Genomic DNA, 20775 nt, shown 5'->3' on the forward strand with positions numbered 1-20775 from the left:
GATTCTAGAAATCAGCACTCATTGTTGAGTCTTTTAAGCTCAAGTTGTGATTTTAATTTTTGTTTACTGGGGTAGGGGACTCATCAGAAACTGACCAGTTTCAGGTCCGAACGAAGAGCATACAATAATTATAGAAAAGCAACAATGATACAGAGAAACAACATAATCATCTGTAATTTTTTTCATGTGGCTGACAGATGTGTCATGGAATGTGCAATTCAGTATAGCCCAGATGCCCATGGGGGTTGATTCAAGACACCATCTGCACAAAAATATAATGCTTGAAATTGCAATCCCAAGAAAATGAGTAACATGGAATATGCAAATTTAGGAGAACAACATGGCAGACTGATTCAAAGACCTAAAATGGCAGCAGATATTATGATTTACAGAGTACAGGACATAATCCATATTGCACATAGCAGTGAAAGTAGCTGAACAGCATGCATGGTTACTGTCAAAGGGGTAAGTGTGGCAGAGTTATGTCTTGCTGCTAACTGCACCAATGGGGATATTAAACAATGTGGTTGTTAGAGGAAAGGATACACATCAGCTACAGGGCCTTTTAGTGATCTGGGAGAGACATGCTAAGTATACTGCAGGCCTCTGCTTTGAGAATACTTAACCAAGCTCTTGATATCATACTGATGCATGTGGTTCAGCATATCTGGTTCTCATAGATACCAGAAGACAGACAGAAAGCCACTTAGGCATTCTGTGAATTTGCACACTTCCTTGAGGTCCAGATTGCCACCTCCGATGGTTGAGAGAGACAGTGACACATAAAAGGAAGGGTTACTACTCCTTGAAATGGCAAGTGGACTTTAATGCCTGGGATATTATGTATAATGTGCATTCATGCCATTATTCACATCTGTGACACACCTGAAGTACACCGATGGTTCCTGTAGGGGAAGTCGCACAGGGTCACCTTGTTGGTAGGCATACATGGCATAGAAAATAGTATGACCAAAGTATATCGCTAGATATGGTCTAGAGCCATGTATTATGATTTCCATTCACAACCCACAGAAAGTAGCAGAAATGTCATATAACACAGACCTTGCCAAAATAAGGACTATTACAGAAAGACTATTTTTGTCACAGAAAGAGTTTACTGTCTATAAGACTCCTTTGGGGCATTGAAATATTGCCTGAAAATAGCCAGAAAAATATTTTTATTGTGTACCATAGTACACTACACAGCCCAGAGCAAACAAACAGAACAGGCCAGCAACTCCATGCCAGGACAGTGCATAGCAGGCGCACCAGCAGTTGCAGAGCAGGGAAAAGATGCATTGCTAACATTGGAGAAGCAGAAATGGATTTAAGGCAGCAGCATATGCAACAAAAAGTAGCAATGGTAAAGCAAATCTAGAGGCCATCAAATTGACAACACAGAATATTATGGAGCATGCTGCAATATTTAGGTTATATAGGGTAGTTATTGGCCTGACCATACTGTGAATCAGACATCAACAAACCCATGCTAGATAGTGGGGTGGGTTGGCACAGCCATCATCACTTGCTAAAATGGGAAGATCTTGGTGACAACTGACTGTAACACTACAACATGGGTTAGGGTGATGGGAGCAGAATATATTAACTACATACTACATACCTTGTGAAATTGTTAGGTGTCAAGAATCACATCCTCTGCTGATGGTGTTGGGGACAACTACATGACTATTAGCAGCAAGCCCTGTGCCAGATAACCATATCACTGCTGAAACTGTCCTGTGGTACAGATAGAGTTGAACTATGAAATCATGTGGGACCAATTGCAAAAGGCTTGCCATGAGTGAAGAACAATGATTGTATGTCCCAAACCCTGACCAAGAGTGCAAGGTCATGTGGCAGTAAGCAACAATGATGCTGCATATGCAACATTCTGTACCCACTGAAATGGGAACACCCTGCATGCCCATCTTTTGTCTGGACTCATATGCCCATGGACATCACAGTTAGGGGAGTTATACTGGGGGGCAGTAATATGTCATATATATGCATGCATGTAGATGACATTCACTACCATTGACCTCAGTATGCTGTGCAGTTGGCATGTCCTCCCTTGTAGCAAGAAGCACACTTATGAGCTCATCTACACACTGATTTGCATACCAGATGTTTGCACCTGCATTACTGACCTGCACAACAGTTGAATAATTCCAAGTGGTGTGTGCATCTCAGGTGCAGTATGGGAGTTGTGGCAATGCTAGACTTCCTTGTTCTCATTTATGGTGGGTAGCGGCACATCAGAAGCAGTGTGCATATCATAGACTGCATCTTGTGGGAACACAGAATGAACCCATATGGGACTCTCAGAAATAACAGGACAGGATCTAACCAGATGTATGATCCTCAGCAATATCCACAGATGTCACTATAACCATGGATGTGGATGTTCTCTGCCTGTGAAGTGCTGCAGATGATGTGTTTCAAACCGTGGCACCAATATGCTACCTTCATCAACCACTGCCGGCATGATTTCCTCAGTCCTCTGCTGCTGTACAGTGTTGGACCATCCAGCAGTGGAACCTGTGAACTCATGAATCATATAACACTAGTGGAAGTCCACAGTCTTCTAGCTGTACACATCTCTTGTGGCATGAATACTAAGGAGTGTGTTAGCATTGCTATGCAAAACTGTGCAGCACATGCCTTGTTTAGCAGGATATTGCACTTGACTAGATTTTCTTACATAACAGAGGTGCACGTCACCAACAGTCATATCTGCTCCACTGTATACATGCATATATGCCATGCTGTAGTAGTATGATCAGTACTCACCTGCTGCATCTCCTGTATTTATATGACTAGCAGGTAGCAGGTCTGCATCCACATCTAATACACTGCTCAGTATAGGGGAACAGTTCTTGTCAACAAGTGATGCCACAAACTTCTTAACTTCTTTCAGCTGTTTCAGTGTCTGCGGTCCTTCTCCATTGTGATCCTATCCACCACTGTATCCCTAGACTTCAGCTTCTTCTGCATACAGAGGTGTGCACATCTGTAACTGTTTCAGAGTGCTAGTGTGGCCTCTGATAGCAGTCACATCCACACAGTGCCCTGTTAGATGTGGTCCATGAAATGCTGGTCAGCACAGTTTTTAACCAATAATCATATGCCATGTATTTGGAGGGCCTCCAACAGCACATTATATTCCTTGGTTTTAAAGTTCTCCAGGTGTTATTTACCTTGGGTGGACTTACCTGTCCAGTAAACCTGCAGACAACATGTCATTTAGTGAGTGCTACTGTTATGCCCTTCTCCCACTGTGTCCACCTGGGTAGCACCAGATTTGGTCCCTGTATATGGTACTGTGTGTACTGCAGTTGTACTCAGGAAGACACTAAATTCATGTCCAATTCACTGCCTCACATAATCCTGTCTTATCTTCCCATTTTGTTTCCTAAACACAGACAGAGGAGGAGGTAGAGTTACTTTGCTCACGTCCATCCCCAAATGTTACTATGGCTGCTGCTGGGTGACTGAGGCCCTCTTTGTCTGCATCTCAGCAGGGGAGAATCAAAGGCTCCTCCTACTGGAAGTAACATGGAAGATGTCCTTCCATATCACTGTTGCACTACTCTTTACAATAGTATCCCCTGCCAAGGGCAGCCTGACATCAAGCCAGTATATCAAAGCCCTTAGGTTATAATGGGTATACTGTATGTCAAATGTATGCTCCCCCATACAATGGGATAAGACATAAAGGTGATGCCTGGACGTACCATCCTCATAACTTCATTGCCACCAGTCTGGAAAGCCATCAGTCTGAATGCTTGTTCGTCTGCTGGTTACCAAACTGCTTTCAGATAAATGCCCCATTGGGGTTTTTTGATTTTCTTTTCCTTACTTAACTTGTTCTGGTTTTTGGTTTCATGTCATCCAGAAAGGGGGGAAATGCAAGTGGGGGACACAGATTCCCCATAAAGATCATCACAGGCAGTGGTTGTTCTGTTTAGGTGATTCCCACAACCATACATCTTGTGAGATTTGTCAAGCTTTCATCCCTAAGATGTTGCTAAGACTGCTTTCTTCCATTGCTATTTACTCAGAGAACCAACAACTTAGTGTTGCCTAAAGACACCATGGAAGGATCATCCTGGCCTGAGGGTCAGCCATCTGTGAAGAAAAAAGACCAAGAAAGCTTTGTTGGATTCTTTGGCTGTACCACCTCTAGATTTCTCTCTTGAGGTTGGTAAAAGCCTGGAGAATCATCCAGTTTCCTTTTATGGATTCGTCTACCATGTCCTCCAGAGGCCAGCATGGATCCAAATCCATGCACATCTATGGAGGCCTTGCAGACATCCATTTTATATGTACAGAGGGAACCATGGCTGATAATTAATGTGCTTGGGGTGTTCCTCCAAGGTTTGTGAGGGAAGATGTTCCAACTACCACTATAAAGAGTCATCAGGGGTCAGAGCCTTTTAAATTGTTGAAGGCTGATGGCCTACTGAAAAAGAAGCAGCAGATTAAACACATTTTGCCTGCTCCTAAAGATCTTCGGAGTGAATGGCAAAACTTAACTCAACGCCTGTTTAATGCCCTTACAGCTCTGAAGCCTCCTCAGGGTGTTTCTGTTCCTGCTCCTCCATGGTCTACTACCTGTCTTAAGAGGCCTAGCAAGCAGGATTCCTCTGATGATGATGATGCTGATTCCGAGGAACAGTCACTTGCTTATTCCTCTTAGATTCCTTCTCCATTAGACAATGGTTCTGAGGAAGAAGTGTCTTATCAGTCCTAACTCTCATTTCAAGGAGATTTTGTTTGGTGACACTATTTCCAGAATGATGGAATTTTTCCACTGGGACTGTGCTCAGGTGTCTGATTTTCAAAAGAGTTATTATGAACTTCTGCAGATGGAGTCTGCTAGGCCCTCTGCTGTTCCTCCTGTCCTTGCTGCCCCCATTGGATGCTTTTTCTCTTGCTTCTCAGGCTCCTGATTCCCAACTCCCTGCTCCGCAAAACACTGATAGGTTTTATAAAATGCCTGATGACTGCAACTTTCTTCATAAGTGTCCCTCTGCTGACCCATCTGTGGTGTCAGTGCTTCTGATAAGCCCTCCAAATTGTTGCCTTAAACTAAGTTGCCTCTCTCTGATAAGGACAGCCTATGGATAGGCTGGGTAAGAAGGTGTATACTTCTGCTACCCTAACCTTTAGAGCTGTGAACTATCAGACACATATGACCAAGTATGTCTTGGCTCTTCTATCCTAGGCCTGTCAAGCCATTATAGATCTTCAGGATTCTGAAAGGAAGGCCTCTGCTCTTGCTTTGCTAGGGGCATCTTCCCAAGTTGCTTGCCATTTCATTAAATGCATTAAATGGTGCTATGATGCAGCTGTTGCTTCATCTAGGGCTTCTACTTTTGGATTAGTTTTAAGGGGGTATTCCTGGCTCAGACTTCAGCCTTTGCCTGATGATATTAAGGCTAAACTTATGGATGATCCTCTAGATAAGTATCTTTGGTGGTGCTGCTGCTGAGTTAAGCCCCTGCAAAAAAGGGGTAAGGCCTTACAGGAGTTAAAGAATATTTTTGATTTACCTGTTTCCAAGTTACAGAGGAATTACCCTAACAAGCCTACCTTTGTCGACAGTCTCACCCTCCCCACAAATTTAAAAAAGGGTGGTAACAGGGCTCCTCCTGCTAAGACTACCCAAACTCCTTCTACTCGGAAGCCTCATTTCCTGACAAACTAGGTGCTGTGCGACTATCCTTGACCTGTTCTCAAGTCACATTCCTCTTTCTCTACATCTTTTCCCATCTTTTCCTTTTTGGATAAAGATTACACAAGACTCCTGGGTTCTTTCCATCATTCATCAGGGTTATTACATGGTTTGAAAATCTTTCTCCCTTTTTGGGCATTCCTCAACCTCCTCAGGATCAACTGTCCTTTTTTCCAGAGGCACTTCAGGGTCTGTTGGCTCAAGGAACAATTCAAGAAGTTCCAACTCCTCAGAGGGGAAAGGGGGGTTTATTCCAGAATGTGTTTGGTCCTCAGGAAAGAAGGCACTTGGGGACTCATTCTGGAACTTTCTTACCTAAACAGCTTTTGGAAGATGCCTTCCTTTTGGATGCTACCCCTTCAAACCTTGTTTGTTCTGCTACTTCCTCAGGCTTTTCTAATTTCCTTAGATCTGAAGGATGCATATGCACACATTCCTATTCATCCCCTTTTCAGGACATTTTTAGGTGTTCCTTCATACTAATCCTCCTCTTATGCCCAAGGTGGTTAATGAGTTATCTCTTAGTCAGGCTATTCATTTGCCCACTTTTTTCCCCTTCTCTGCAGTCTGATAGTGAGAAGGTTTTGCACACTTTGGATTTGCATAGACAGCTCTGATATTATTTAGATAAGATTAATGTTTTTTTTATAAATCTGAACAGCTTTTGTTTTCTTTTTATCCTAAGTCTTTAGGTTTGGCTGTTTTCAAGCAAATCATTTCTTCCTGGACATCTAAAGCCATTTCGTTTTGCTATTCTTTTCATGGGAAAAGCCTTCCTTTTGTTAAGGCTCATTCTACTAGGGCTGTGGCTTCTCCTGGTGCTTTTTTCAAGGGTTTGAATGCTAATTCTATTCTTAAGGCAAGTACCTGGATTTCTGTGCATACCTATACTAAGTACTATATCGAACGTGATTTCCTGGGCCAAGGCTGCTTTGCCAGGGCCATTCTCCATGGCTTCTTAGAGGGCTCTGCTGGCCCTTCCTCCTCCCAATCTTTTTCCTGAGCTGTTGTACTCGCCCAGTCGTAAAAAATACTGCAACAGCAAGATGGAAGGACATAGTACAGCTGTGTAAAATCTTACCATAACAGTAGATGTCCTTCTCTTCACTGTTGCAGTATTCACTTCATCCCTCCTTCCCCACATCCTTTTTCCTTCTAGATGTACTTGTTACCTACTAGTATCCCTGGACTATCATTCCTACTGGGGCTTTTCATTTCTGAGGATAGTATGTCTGGATGTCACCTTTATGCCCTACATCATGAATGTGGAGTATATGTGTGATGTACGGTGTACTATTAGAATCTAAAGGCTTTGGTATGCTGGCCAGATATCAGGCTGCCTTGGCAGGGGATCCCTGTTCTAAAGAATACTGCAACAGTGAAGAGAAGGACATATGTACTGTTATGGTAAGATTTTACACAATGGTACTTCCAGTTATGCAAGACTGGGAGCATCGTCTGTGCTGCCAAACTGATAGATTTACAGGCTGCTGGCTACTAAAATATACTGCATCAGCAAAATGAAATGCATTCCTGCATGGCTTGAGGAGTTGCTTGATTGGCAGATCCCAGATATCCTGTAAACTGGAGGTGCCACCTGTGTGGGTAATACCTGGGTTCTTGCCCTCTTGTCCAGTCTGAGAGTCAATTATGCCAGCAGCCCTCCCATTCCCAACATGGTGTTACCTTTCTATTCTGTGGTTTTGCACTTGCTATGTTCATTGGCCAGCTCTCCCGATCACCGTCTACCGTCTGTCTCATGCAGCCATCCACTGTCCACCTCACCTTTTTATGTTCACTACCTCTGTCAATGTGTACTGTGGTTTCCCTGAACTGATTACTTGCCATTTCCCTTTTATGCCGTGGCTGTAAATCATTACTGCTCCATTTTACCATTCCCTTTTCATTTTGAAAATGTTTTTTATACCACCAAAAAAATCTTGCTCCTCAATCTTTGTTACTCACCCTTCTCTGCTTGCTGTAGTCCCCTTTCGTACTTTTCCATCTCCCTCCTTATCCTTCCCGTTTATGTCATGAGCACATTGGATGTGTGCACATCCATCTTGGTATTCCTGTAAAGTGCTGTATTGTGCTGCCATACGTGGTGGTCTATAACAGTCTAGGGCAGGGGTAACAGGAAGCAGTGTAGCATTAGCCCTGGTCTAGCTCCTATGTCTCTGATGGACAGAGGCAGTCAGTAAATCACCACCTATGTAAATTAAACTCATGGTTCACATTTGGGTTGCACCACTAGTCTTACAATGGCCCTAGTGGTCGTTACCCTAGTATACACTTATGGACCTATTATGTGGTAGCAGGTGTACCACCTTAGGTGCATTGGAACAATATATTTATGACATAGTGTAAGTCGCCCATGCATGCTATTTGTAGTACTGCTCATCCAGTATCCTTCTGTTCTGCACTAGTTGTTAACACTATCAGTCTGTTTTGTTGTTAACACTATCCGTCTGTTTTGCTGTGGAACTTTATACTTGGTATTCCGTCACTAACACTTGTTTGCTACATCTGTAATTAGCTTTTGGCCAATTCTCATAGTGCCCTCTCATCTTAATGCTGTGTAGGTACACTTTCTACCCGTATAAACCTCAGCCCATATTTTGTGATCTGCAGTCCTAGAGCTAACCCATATCTATCATTTAAAAGTGACAGAGCATCAAATCATCGAACTGATGACTTGTTTTCATCCGCAGCACTAAATAAACAACTGATGCAATACTTTTCATTTCGTTGCTTAGTTTCTATCGTAGGTAAGAAGGCTATGGTCTTGGGAAGACTGGGTTTATTAATGAAGACATATTTAGTTTTATTAATATCTATCTGTCTGTCTGTCTGTCTATCTATCACAAATATAAACCTGAATGTTCAGAACTGGAAAACTGAAGTTAAAAAACACATATAACAGAACAGAAATATAAGCAAAAACTGAAACAAGCTTCAGTCTATAAAACAATCAACAACTGTATAGTTAAAACTGTCCCTCCACTAAAATGGTATGGGCAATCATAATAGACCATACATGACAATGGATTATTTTTCGTATTTTGTCCTGACTGTCACCACCCCGAAAATATCACTTTTCTCAAAACATGTTGTGACTATAATAACTGCCACTCTTCTAATTGGGACATTTTTTCTGCAATCCAGAACTGAGATTTTACACTTGTACCCAATTACATTAAAACAAATTGTAAAAATCTGGCCTACATGTCCTTACCATACAGTATCACTGGAAGGGTACACTGCCATCTTGTGGTATAATTTTGAAAAACAACATTTTAACAAGGCTTATAATGCTGCACACAACTTTTTTACCTGGCTTCCAAAGCCTGACAATGCATATTATATACTTGTTAGTGAAGTACTCATCATGGAGTTATCCAGTTTTTTTTTTCTTTGCATTTTTCTAGGTTATTAATGCTGAAAAGTCACCACATGCCTTTGATACATGTATTGTAAATGTTCATGAATGTAGCCTCATTACTTAGACTTGTTGTGTCTTTCGGCTTATACCGGTTAGGGGTCGCCACAGCGGAACTCCGGTCCGCTAATGTTTGGTAGTGGATTTTTACGTGCCGAGTTACCAGCCCTGATGCACAACCTTCAACGAAGGCACGCCCATTCACGCATGCCTCCACACAGAAGACGCGCTGAGAATTGAACACGACAACGTCTTGCTGTGAGGCGACAACGCTACCGCAGCACCACTACCACGGGTACTTTATGTAATTAGACACAGAAAATACAGTTATGTAAAATCTTAACATAACAGTAGATGTCCTTGCCTTCTCCACTGCAGTGTTCATCATGTGTGAAATTCCCTGCCACGGAAGCCCGACATCTGGCCAGCCTACCAAAGCCTATCATTGCTTTAAGGTACATTGAATGTCACCCAAATGCTCATCGTGTAGAGTAGAGCATAAAGGTGATGTTCAGGTGTACCATCCTCAGAATTGGATTGCCCCAGTAGGAACACCAGTCCCAGGAAAACCAAAGAGAACCTGCACATCCAGGAAGTAAAAAGATTATGAGGATGGAATGGGATGGGAGTGAATATGGCAGCAGCAAAGGCAAGAACATCTAAGATTTTACACAACTGTACTGTGTCCTTACATTCACCGCTGCAGTATTCATCATGTATGGATGCATAAGGTCAAGAGGAAACTTGGGAGGAGGAAGCAGCAGCAGAGCCCTCCAAGAAGCCATAAAGAATGGCATCAGCAAAACCAGCTCTAGCTCTGGAGATACCATGCAACTGGTAATGTCTGGTAAAGGTATGCATAGAAGACCAGGTAGTTGCTTCGAGAATAGAATTACTGTCTACGTCCTTGAAAAAAGCACCAGAAAAAACACTGCTCTAGTAGAATGAGACTTTACAGAAGAAGGAAGGCTCTTGCCATGAAAAGTGTAACAAAAAGAAATAGCCTTTGAAATCTAAGTAGAAATAGTTTACTCGGAAATAACTAATCCTAATGACGTAGGATGAAAGGAAACAAACTAATCAGATTTTCTGATAGCTTTAGTCTTATCCAAATAAAATCTGAGCTGTCTATGCAAGTCCAAAGTATGCAGCACATTGCGGAGAGGGGAAAAAGAAGGCAAATTAATAGACCAATTAAGTGACAACTCATTTACCCCATTAGGCATAAAAGAAGGATTAGTATGCAAGGACACATTGTCCTCATGGAATATCAAAAAAGTGGACAAGCCATAAGGGTTTGTAACTCAGACACCCATCTGGCAGAAGTAAGAGCTAACAAAAGAACTGTCTTCCAAGAACAATGTTGCAAGGAAGCTGAAATAGCAAGCTAAAAAAAACCCTCATACAATTTCTGCAGAACAAAATTAAGACCCCAGGGAGGGGGGGAACAGGCTTCCTAGGAGTTCTAATATTAAGGATGCTTTTAAAGAGTTGATTAGTATCAAGTCTAGAAGCTAAAGGAGGAGTTAAAGGCAGACAAGCAGAAAGAGCTGATAATTAGCCTTAATAGAAGAATAAGCCAAACCAGCATTGAGCAACCCACACAAATAAGAGAGAACTAAAGGAACATCCACAGTAAGTGGGTCCAGGTTACAAGCAACACCAAATAGAAAACCATTTCCATTTAGATAAGTAGGATTTTCTAGTAGTAGGTTTCCTGGCCTCCTGCAGGACTTGCAGCACATTCTCAGAAAAAAGATGTCTATGAGGAATCAAAACCCCATCACCCACAGTATCATTTGAAGAGTGGACAGGTGGAGATGGATGAGAAATCTCTTGTATTGTGTGAGTAAATACACCCTGCGAGGTAACTTGTGATGACTGCCCTTAGCTAGATGAAGAAATAGAGGGAACCAGTGCTGTCACGACCAAAAGGGAGTCACCAACAATATTTTGGGAGCATCCTGTTTCTTGAACAGGATGTTTGGAATGAGAGGCAGGGGAGGGAATGCATAAAGAAACAATCCCTTCAAAGATAGTGAGAGAACATCCACCTTCCACACCAGAGGGCCTGGGACTCTGGCACAAAATGGAGGAAGTTAATTGTTCAGAGGGGAGGCAGAGAGATCTACTTTAGGAGTACCCCACTGGTGAACAGTGTCCAGAAACACATCCCTGTAAAGCATCCATTAGTGGGATTGAGTGAAGGACCTGCTCAGAATGCTTGCCACAGCGTTCTGAAGGAATATAAACTGCCTGAAGAGTTAATTGATACTTGACAGCCAGATCTTATACCAGAAAAGCCAATTGTCAGACAAGGTAAGATCTTATTCCCCCATTTGTTGATATACTATATAACTGTGATATTGTCTGTAAATACCTTGAGAGGCCCCAGAAAAAAAGAGCGTGAAAGGCCTGAAGAGCCAGGATAAAAGCTCTCATCTCTTTGACGTTGATGTGCTTCTTCTGCTGATGAGGCGACCACACTCCCTGTACCTTCAGGGAGACAAAAGTTGCTCCCCATCCCACATCTGAAGCATCTGTAAACAGATCCTGAGAGGGAAAAGGAGGGAAGGAAAGGGAGCCCCCTGGATTCAGAGACAACTGCTGAATCCACCATAGAAGTTCCTTCTTGAGACAAGGGAGAAAAGAAACTGTAAAGTGTAGAGGATGCGCACTGGAACTTCTTGGTGTGAAATTTGGTCAGAGGGAGTTTCAGAATGGTGAAAGCCATGAAACTCAGAACCCTCAGAAACCCACTGACTGAAATGGAGGCCAAGAGAAAAAAAGACTGAAAGCAAGAAATGAGAGTTAAGGCCTTTGGAGGGTGGATTGGCACTGTCTAAATCCTGCAACCTAGAGAGACATGATCCTGAGAAAGAGTCAGAGAAGACTTTTTGAGGTTTATCGTGAACCCCAGGCTCTGAAGAAGAGAAATGTCAAAATGAAGATTTTGCAAAAGGATCTCTGGAGAGGATGCCTGAATCAGCAAGTCATCCAAGTAAGGAAATATTTGGATCCTTTGAAACCTGCAAAAAGCAATCACAGGAGTGAGGCATTTAGTGAACACCCTTGGGGCAATAGAAAGGCCAAAGGATAGAACTGAAAATGCTGGGAAACAACAGGGAAATGCAAAAACTTCCTGAAAAGAGGATGGATCAGAAAATGGAGATAAGCATCCTTGAGATCCAGAGACACCAGAATGGCCTGAGGGAGCAAGAGAGGAAACAGGGTCTTAAGGGACAACATCCAAAAGGAAGGCTCTGTCATGAAAGTGTTTAGATGAGAGAGGTCTAGAGTTAGTCTCCAAGTACCACATTTTCTGGGCACTAGAAACATTCTTGAATAAAACCCTTTTGAGATACAGGCAACTCAAGAATAGTACTCAGAAACAAGAGATCTCAAAGAACCTTTGGGAAAAAAAAGGAAGTTGTTCCCAAGGATGCTGAGGAATGCCCATTAAAAGAGGATAGGATATCTGCACTATGAAGTAACTCTGACGAATGACTGATGGAACCCAAGAATCCTGAGTGACTCAAAGCCAAATAAGAAGAGAAAGGGAAAGGTGAAGTGAAAAGATTGTGGCTGGGAACAGGCAGATAGTATGACAGCACTTGGTTTGCCAGGAAAGGAAGGCTTCTAAATCCCTGCAGTCTGAGTGGCCTTAGCAGGAGGAGCCCATCTACCACCCTTTTTACCTTTAGCAGGAGGACGAGATTGCCTATGAACAAAGGCTGACTTGGAAGGGTAGTTTCTCTGAAATTTAGGCACAGGAAAAACAGACATGTTTAAGCTCCTGTAAGGCCTTCTCTTTGTCCTAGAGAGACTTAAACCAGCAGCTGCTTCCTCAAACAAAAATGTATTAATCAGAGGAGCATCCATCAACTTAGCCTTAATATCATAGGTTCATAGGTAGGTACTAGGCTATTGGCCCTAGGGCATAATTAAGCCTAGCCATAAATTTTGTGCTATAGCACTCCCTCCCAGGTGGTTTAATTACCTGCACCCCTGTCGAGCAGGGCCACAGAAGTGATTCCCGGGGTGAATTTCCTGTTTCCCATCCACTCATCAAGATTTCTCTTGAAGAGTGCCAACGAGGAGCACTGCCTCACATATATGGGGACCCTATTCCAGAGCAAGCGTAGTCTCTGGGACATGAATTTGTCCCTCCAACACGTCCTGTTTACTAATGGTTTATGTCCCTTGAGCGTGTGGCTCTGGTGGATTGGGTTTTCCTTAGGTGGAGCATTTCTAGCAATTTGGGGTTTGACATAGCTGTGTATGTCAGGCAGAGATCACCTCTGAGTAGCCGGTATGCGACCGAGTACAGTCTGAGTTTTTTTAGCCTCATGGCATAGGGCATCTGCTTAAGGCCCTTTATCCTCTTTGTAAGGTACTTTTGAGGCCTCTCTAGCTGCTGCAGATGTCTTGCTAGGTATATCTCAAATGGGGCATTATATTCAATAATGTGTCTAATTAGTGATGAGTAAAGGGGGACAATAACTTCCTTATCATCATGATATTCCTTATCATCAGGTAAAGGTTGAATCTAAGCCAAGAATACCTCCTCAGTACTGAACCAAAAGCAGCAACCCTAGAAGAGACATCTGCTGCATCATAACTACATTTGATAGAATGACAAACTACTAGAGAAGAAGTCCCTAGCAAGGAAAGAGCAGACGATTTACTCTCATAGTCCAGAAGATAAAAGCTGACAAGCCTAAGAAAGAAGAGCAAACACATACCTAGAAATATGGGTCTGATAATTAATTGTCCTAAAAGTTAGGGTAGCAGAAGTATAAACCTTCTTACTCAGCCTATCCATGGCTCTGCCATCCTTGTCAGAAGGCAGTAACTTGGATGAAGGAAGCAACTGAGATGGCTTATCAGAGGCTACGGACACTACAGAGGGGTCAGCATCAAGACATTTGAACAAAAAGGAACAATTCTCAGCACCCTATAAAACCTATCAGGCTTTCTGGGAGCAGGGGGCAGAGAATCAGGTGCTTTAGATACATTGGAAAAACATCCAGTAAAGCAGCCAAAACAGGAGGAATAGCCACAGGTTTAGGAGATTCCATCTGCAGTAACTCATAGTACCTCTTGTGGATATCAGAGACCTGAGCACAAACCCACTTAAAAATTCCATCATCCTAGAGGTTGTGTCCCCAAAGGTAATTTCCTCAGAAAGAGTATCAGGACTATTAGATTCCCCCCTCCTCTGACCCACGGTCTAAAGGAGAAGGAATCTGAGTAAAATAAGTAAGGGTTTCTTAATCAGAATCCAAGTCTTCCTCAGAAAAAATCAGTTCTCTGGGCCTTTTAAATGGAGAAGAAGACAGAGGAGGAGTGGGAACCAAAACCCCTTGAAGAGGCCTTAATGACAGTAAAGCATTAAATAACCCCTGAGTAAAGGCCTACCACTCACTTTATGCACCCCAAGGAGCAAATGAAACATATAGTTTTTCTGTTTTTTAAGGGAATATCCACCCTGGAAAACTGAGAAGGCTCTGACTCAGGACAACATTCGACAATGTAGTAGGAACATCTTCCCTAAGAAGAATCTGTGGAACCTCCCTTGACCCTTGGAAACAATCAACCATGGCTCCCCCTGAATGTCCAAAATGGACACCTGCATAGCCTCATCAGACATGCTGCCCACCAGATCCTTGCCAGCCTCCAACACAGTCATGGTACAGACATCTGACAACACAGCCAGGCAAGCCTTCGGGTTTGTAACAACCTTGGGAGAAATGCCCACAGAGACTGGACAAAAGAAGATTCCAGTCTTACCTTTTTCACCTTCTACTTCCCTGAAGGCTGACCCTTGCAGCAGGAAGTTCCTTCTATTGTGTCTTTAGCAAGAAGCTTACGATGGTGGTTCTCAAGATACAATGAAAGAGAAGAAAGCCTACTATGTCAGGTTTTCAAGATGAATGCCTGACAAATTGAATAAGATGTATGGTCGTGAGAAGCTCCTAGACAAAAAAGGCACTTATTGTGGCTGTCTTTTTGGGGAATCTGTTTCCCACACTGGCATTTACCCTTCCTGGATGACATTAACCTCAAACAGCACAAAAAATTCAAGAAAAAGAATAAAACCCCAAATGGGTACTTATCTGGAATAGTGAGGACTTCAGCAAACAGGAGTAATCACCAGAATACAAAATTGCAGAAAAAATGGTAGAAAACAGATGGTAGGGTAACAGACCAACAGTTAGAAACAGCATTCAGACTGGCGGTAAAGAAGTTCTGAGGACGGTATGTCTAAATGTCACCTTTATGCCCTAAGCTACATGAGGAGCATTTGGGTGATGTTCAAGGTACCTTAAAGCAATGGTAGGCTTTGGTAGACTGGCTGGACGTCGGGAATGCTACAGCGGTGAATGTAAGGACATCATATCCTATATGCATTTCTTTAAACTACCTTATTTTATGGCTGCATGGTACTACATTTCAAAATGCAGTGACATACTCACTGTTTGTAAACCCTCATAATTACCTGTTTGCTTATCCATTGTAATTAAGTAGAAAGTAAAGAGCTATGTCTGTATCTTACATTGTCTGAAAGCACAAATTAATTCAAATGCTTGTTACTGTTGTGGTGGTGCTGCAGTAGCATTGTCACCTCACAGTAAGACGTTGTCCTGTTCGATTCTCAGCTAGAGCGTCTTCTGTGTGGTGACATACGTGAATGGGCATACCTTTGTTGAAGGTTGCACGTCAGAGCTGGCAACTCGGCATGTAAAAATCTACTGCCAATCATTAGCGGACCGGAGTTCTGCTGTGGCGACCCCAACGGGGAAAAGCCGAAAGATACAACAACAACAACAAAAAATGAAATACTTTGCAAATGCAAGTATTATGTCAGAGTTCCTTTAAATGATGAAAGTATTTTTATTTTGGAGTTGCTGCTATTACAGCTACATGAAGTGGAACACTTCTTACAGAAAATTAAGAGCCTGCAGCAGAAAACATATTCTCAGCCAGTGCAAAAGAAATAGTTCACATTATTACTAAAATAATGGTTACTCTGACATCACATTAATGTTTTTTCATATATAGAATGACAGCTTTCTTTAATGTTTAGAGGAAAGTTAGGGAATATTTTTACTCTAGACTTTTTCATATTTTTTTTCATAGGAACTGTGACGATGGGAGGTACTGCCAGGCATGCCAGGGAGAAAGGCAGTGGATGTATGACTTGTACTAGCACAGCTAGCTTTCATTTTGTAAATAATTGTATGTCAATTTTATATCAAGCTGATTTGTACATAAGTTTGGTCTGAAAATGTATTTGTGTGCTCTGCTTGTGTTAATTGTGTAAAATGTATCAACAGTGTACCCTGCTGAAATTAAGAGAAATGTACATGTATTATGGTATCTGAATTAAATGTATATGTTTTAATAGAGGACACTGGCACAGCAATGGTTACCCAGCTGGCTTATTTTAAAATGTAAATGAGCTTTTAAATTATTGAATGGTACCCCATAGTGCTAAGTAGGACCAGACTCGTTGGGTCTAGGATAGAGCATTGGTTCCTTAGCTCAGTGAAAAGAGGGGAGGCCTCCAGACACTGCCATAAAAGCTCTAAATGTGTATTGTAGTAGTCTGCTAAAGTCCTATCTCAAACTTCAAAAGGAGATATAGTGAGAACCTAGAGTCAGGTGAATGGATGAAGCTATCTTGGATATTATATTTTACAGGGAGTAATTTCAGAATATAGGCTATTCTGTTTGGGAGCCTGACTAGAAAGACTGCTCACATATTTCATCTTGCAAGTAAAGTTATTAGGGAACAGTATAATTCTCTTACATTCAGTCAGGAATATAGTGATGCTTAGTTTAAATATTGATTTTCTTTATTTGTCTGAGTCTGCCCTTCAATTTTCTTTTCAATATTTCCTGTGATCTGAACTCTGTCATTTGCTGTGAATATATATTCAGTATTTTCATGTTCTTTTATTATTTATTATTAAATATATTTAAAACGTTTATCATGGCTAGTCCTTAGTATCTAAGCTTTGAGCGCTTATATTTATTTGGTGACACTGTGAGGGCCACTCCAGAAGGCCTAGCCATCTCGGTGAACTGCTACCATTTGTATTAATAATAATATTGCACAGTATAATTGGTCACCCTTTGTTAAGGGATTTAGAGTAGCTGATTGTGAAGTGACTGGTGGCAGTGAAGACTACCTCATACTCTGGACAAAAGGGGTCACAGCAGGTAAACCTGTGCCAGGCTTTCTCAGGTGTGTGTGTGTGTGTGTGTGTGTGTGAGCTATGTGGGGCAGGGACACGAAGCGCTAGGTTTACAGAGAGGGTGCTGGAGCATTTGGCTTAGATAGTCGGCTGAGGACTTAACCCTACAGATCTACCAGTAGGGGATTTTGTTGGGGATGTAGAGGAAGACAGATATAGAGACATCCAGACCCTGGGTTGAGTGTGTTCCCTGTGTGCTCTTAAGGGAAATTGTACTTGATGCAGAGAGGTCTACAGCTGGAAATACTGAATGTATCCATTTGTATCCCAAGTGCACATCCCTCTCCAGTGTCAATGGTGAGGATTCAGGCTCCTTGATTACTGGACCACCATGGGGATGACACATATTGATGCCCGACACATTATTGGTAGCAGTGGTGGATGTCATAGGAACAACTGCCCAAATCAGGACAGTCCTGCAAAAAGAGAGACAGGTGGTAACTATATATATTTATTTTTATTTTTTATTTATTTTACATTTGTTGACCGGGCTAGTCTGACTGGATACATGTCCATTTTCAGCAGAGGCCCGAGGAGAAAAGTTCCACTATATATTAACAAATAATAAAAACAAAACAAAAATTGCACAATAAGATACAAATTGTAAGCATGTAGAGAACTATTCCCATGTTGCATAGTAACAGTGCAAAAGCAATTTAGAAAAACTATTAACATACAGTGAGGAATTCTATTCACAAATTCTTTGCAAGAGTAGGAATAGTACAATCAAAAAGAAAGAAAGTAGTAACTTACACAGGACTCTATTCATCTATTTACAGTATTAACAATTATGATAAACGTTTTGTGCCAGGGCACTAGTTTTAAGAAGCAGATTTGTACAGCTGGGAGCAACATGTAGATTTAGGTAAGAGGTGAGATAGCAGGTTGCAGTAATAAACAGGTATAAAGGTTACAGTAATATGACAAGTATAAAGAGAGGTTGAGATTATGGGAAAAAGGTAATATCCAAGTGGGTGGTAGAAGAGCTACAGAGGAGGGGTAGTACTAGTGATAGGGGCGAATAGAAGAGTAATGGAGAGAGCAGAAAGGAGAGTTGGATGCTGAGGTCAGTCAGGATTTGAGCAAGGGCAAAGCCAGTGAGATTTCAAATAGTTCCGTAATTGTTTCTTGAAAAGATTTGATGAGTCTAGAGTGGTCAGTTCTGTGGGAAGTTTATTCCAGTATGAGCCAATGGCATTTGTAAACAAGGAGTCCCCAGCTTTGTTGTGTGTTTTGAGAGTGGTTACTAGTAGTTTGTTAGCTGAGCGAAAGGAAGTAAGATTCCTGTAAGGGACAACAAGGTTATTTAGTATGGGTGTATTAGAAGGGTAGTGGAGAATTTTATAGGTGATAACTAATTGATGTAGGAGAATAAGATTATGAAGTTCAAGCCAGTCAAGCTTTTTGAGATTAACACAATGATGGGTGCGAAATGGGGAACCTGTGGCAAACCAGGCAACGCTATGGTAGGCTGTGGCAAGTTTCTGAAGGTTAGATTTAGAAAGGTTTATAAAAGATGGGGAGGCATACAATAATGTTGAGATAAGATGAGTTTAGGCTAGAGACACCCTGGTAGTTGCTGTTAGGAAGGGCTTAAGTCTATAGAGGGCACCTATCTTTTTATTAACAGATTTGATGGTTAGGTCAGTGTGGTAGTCAAAGTTTAGTTTATTATCTATTGTAACACCTAGTAGTTTAGTGGAGCAGTCAGGTGTAATGATAGTGCCATTGTCAGACACAATAGAAAAGGAGAGAGGGGCAGCTTTAAGGGTTGGAGAGAAAAGTAATAGTTTGTTTTTTTTTGGGATTGAGGAGGAGACAGATATCTTGGAACCATTTTTCTGCTGCTGTAAAGACTTTTTGGGTGGAAGAATGAAGTTCAGCTGGAGATATAGCAGAACAGATGAGAGTTGAATCATCTGCATATTGAATACATGAGGATGTTGGGAGTGAAGTAGACAGGTTAGTTATAAATATAGAGAAGAGAAGGGGTCCTAAGATGGATCCTTGAGGGACACCGATAGTGACTGGGAGCTGAGGAGATAGATGGCTGTCCCAAAGGGCTGCTTGTTGTCTATCTTTCAGATAAGAGTCAAACCAGTGCAATGCCGAAGATTCAAGTGAGAGAGATTTCAAAGTGTCTAGCATAAGTTGATGGTTGACCATATCAAAGGCTTTAGAGGGATCAAGAAATAAAGCACGTGTATAGGTTGTTATTGCGATTTTTGTTGATGGTGTCTGTGAAGGATGATTAAAATATGATATGATTGAAATATCTTCCTAATATGTGAATGCCAACTTGAAAACAATCTGTCAGAAAAAAAATTCAAGTGTTATGTAATCTGTTCTATGAAACATGGCAATGTGCAAGACATAAAGACATTTTATGTCTTATGTAAGAAATCATTGCTTTACAAAATATTTGCTATTAGTGATCATTATGTTTTTTTTTTGTTCTTGAAAGAAAATTCATTGCCTTTAATGGTTCAGACATTTTCATCAGTAATCCTAACTTCACAGCATGGCACACAAGTTGCCCATCACCCAGAACAGTTTCAGGAAATGGAATAGGAAGGGCCTGGTTTAATGTTTAAGATTCCTCAACTATTACCCCACCAAAAAGCATTTATTCTGTAACAAGGCACAAACTACATACATATTCAAGACAGTATATTTTTTTTCTAAAATTAGAACTTGCTGCTATTACCAATTTCTGAAGTGTTAAAAAAAGATTGTGGTTCTTTAATCTGCTCAATCAACAGTCAGAAACGTGCATGTTAGATATCAATAGATGTCCACATAGGAAGTTTTTTACCCATTAGACAGAATATTTGTATCTTCATATCCTGATTAGTAATTAACCAGTTCCAGTGTTTTGTAGCATTATTATTATTATGTGCAATGCCTTTAAACAGAAAAGCATCTGAAGCCTATAAAGAGTAATGCGTTATACAGCATGGCAGCCAAGATGAACATATGCAAACTTCATAGTTTTAAGGATTGTATGGTTATCATCAGTTGCTATACATTGTAAAATGTTTCCTTTAAAATTATGAGACTTCACAAGGATTATATTATGGATGATACCTTAGAAGAGTACCATTCATTTCACTGAATGTTCATTTGTTTGACAAAGTGAACTAGAGGGTCATTTGTGTGAACACATTTTTTGCTGATTATGTGTTTTGTCAAGAGGTAAGTTAGGTGTGGGAATGTCTGAATAGTGGTGGTGTTACAGAAGGGTTTTTTCTAAGATAAGGTGCATTGTTAGAATTAGGGATATGGGAGGTATGGCCCCTGCACCCCCTTATTAATGCATGCTTACCCTAACTTTG

This window comes from Protopterus annectens, chromosome 4.part1 (assembly GCF_019279795.1).
Source record: "Protopterus annectens isolate FY-2018-M chromosome 4.part1, PAN1.0, whole genome shotgun sequence".
Classification (NCBI taxonomy): domain Eukaryota; kingdom Metazoa; phylum Chordata; order Ceratodontiformes; family Protopteridae; genus Protopterus; species Protopterus annectens.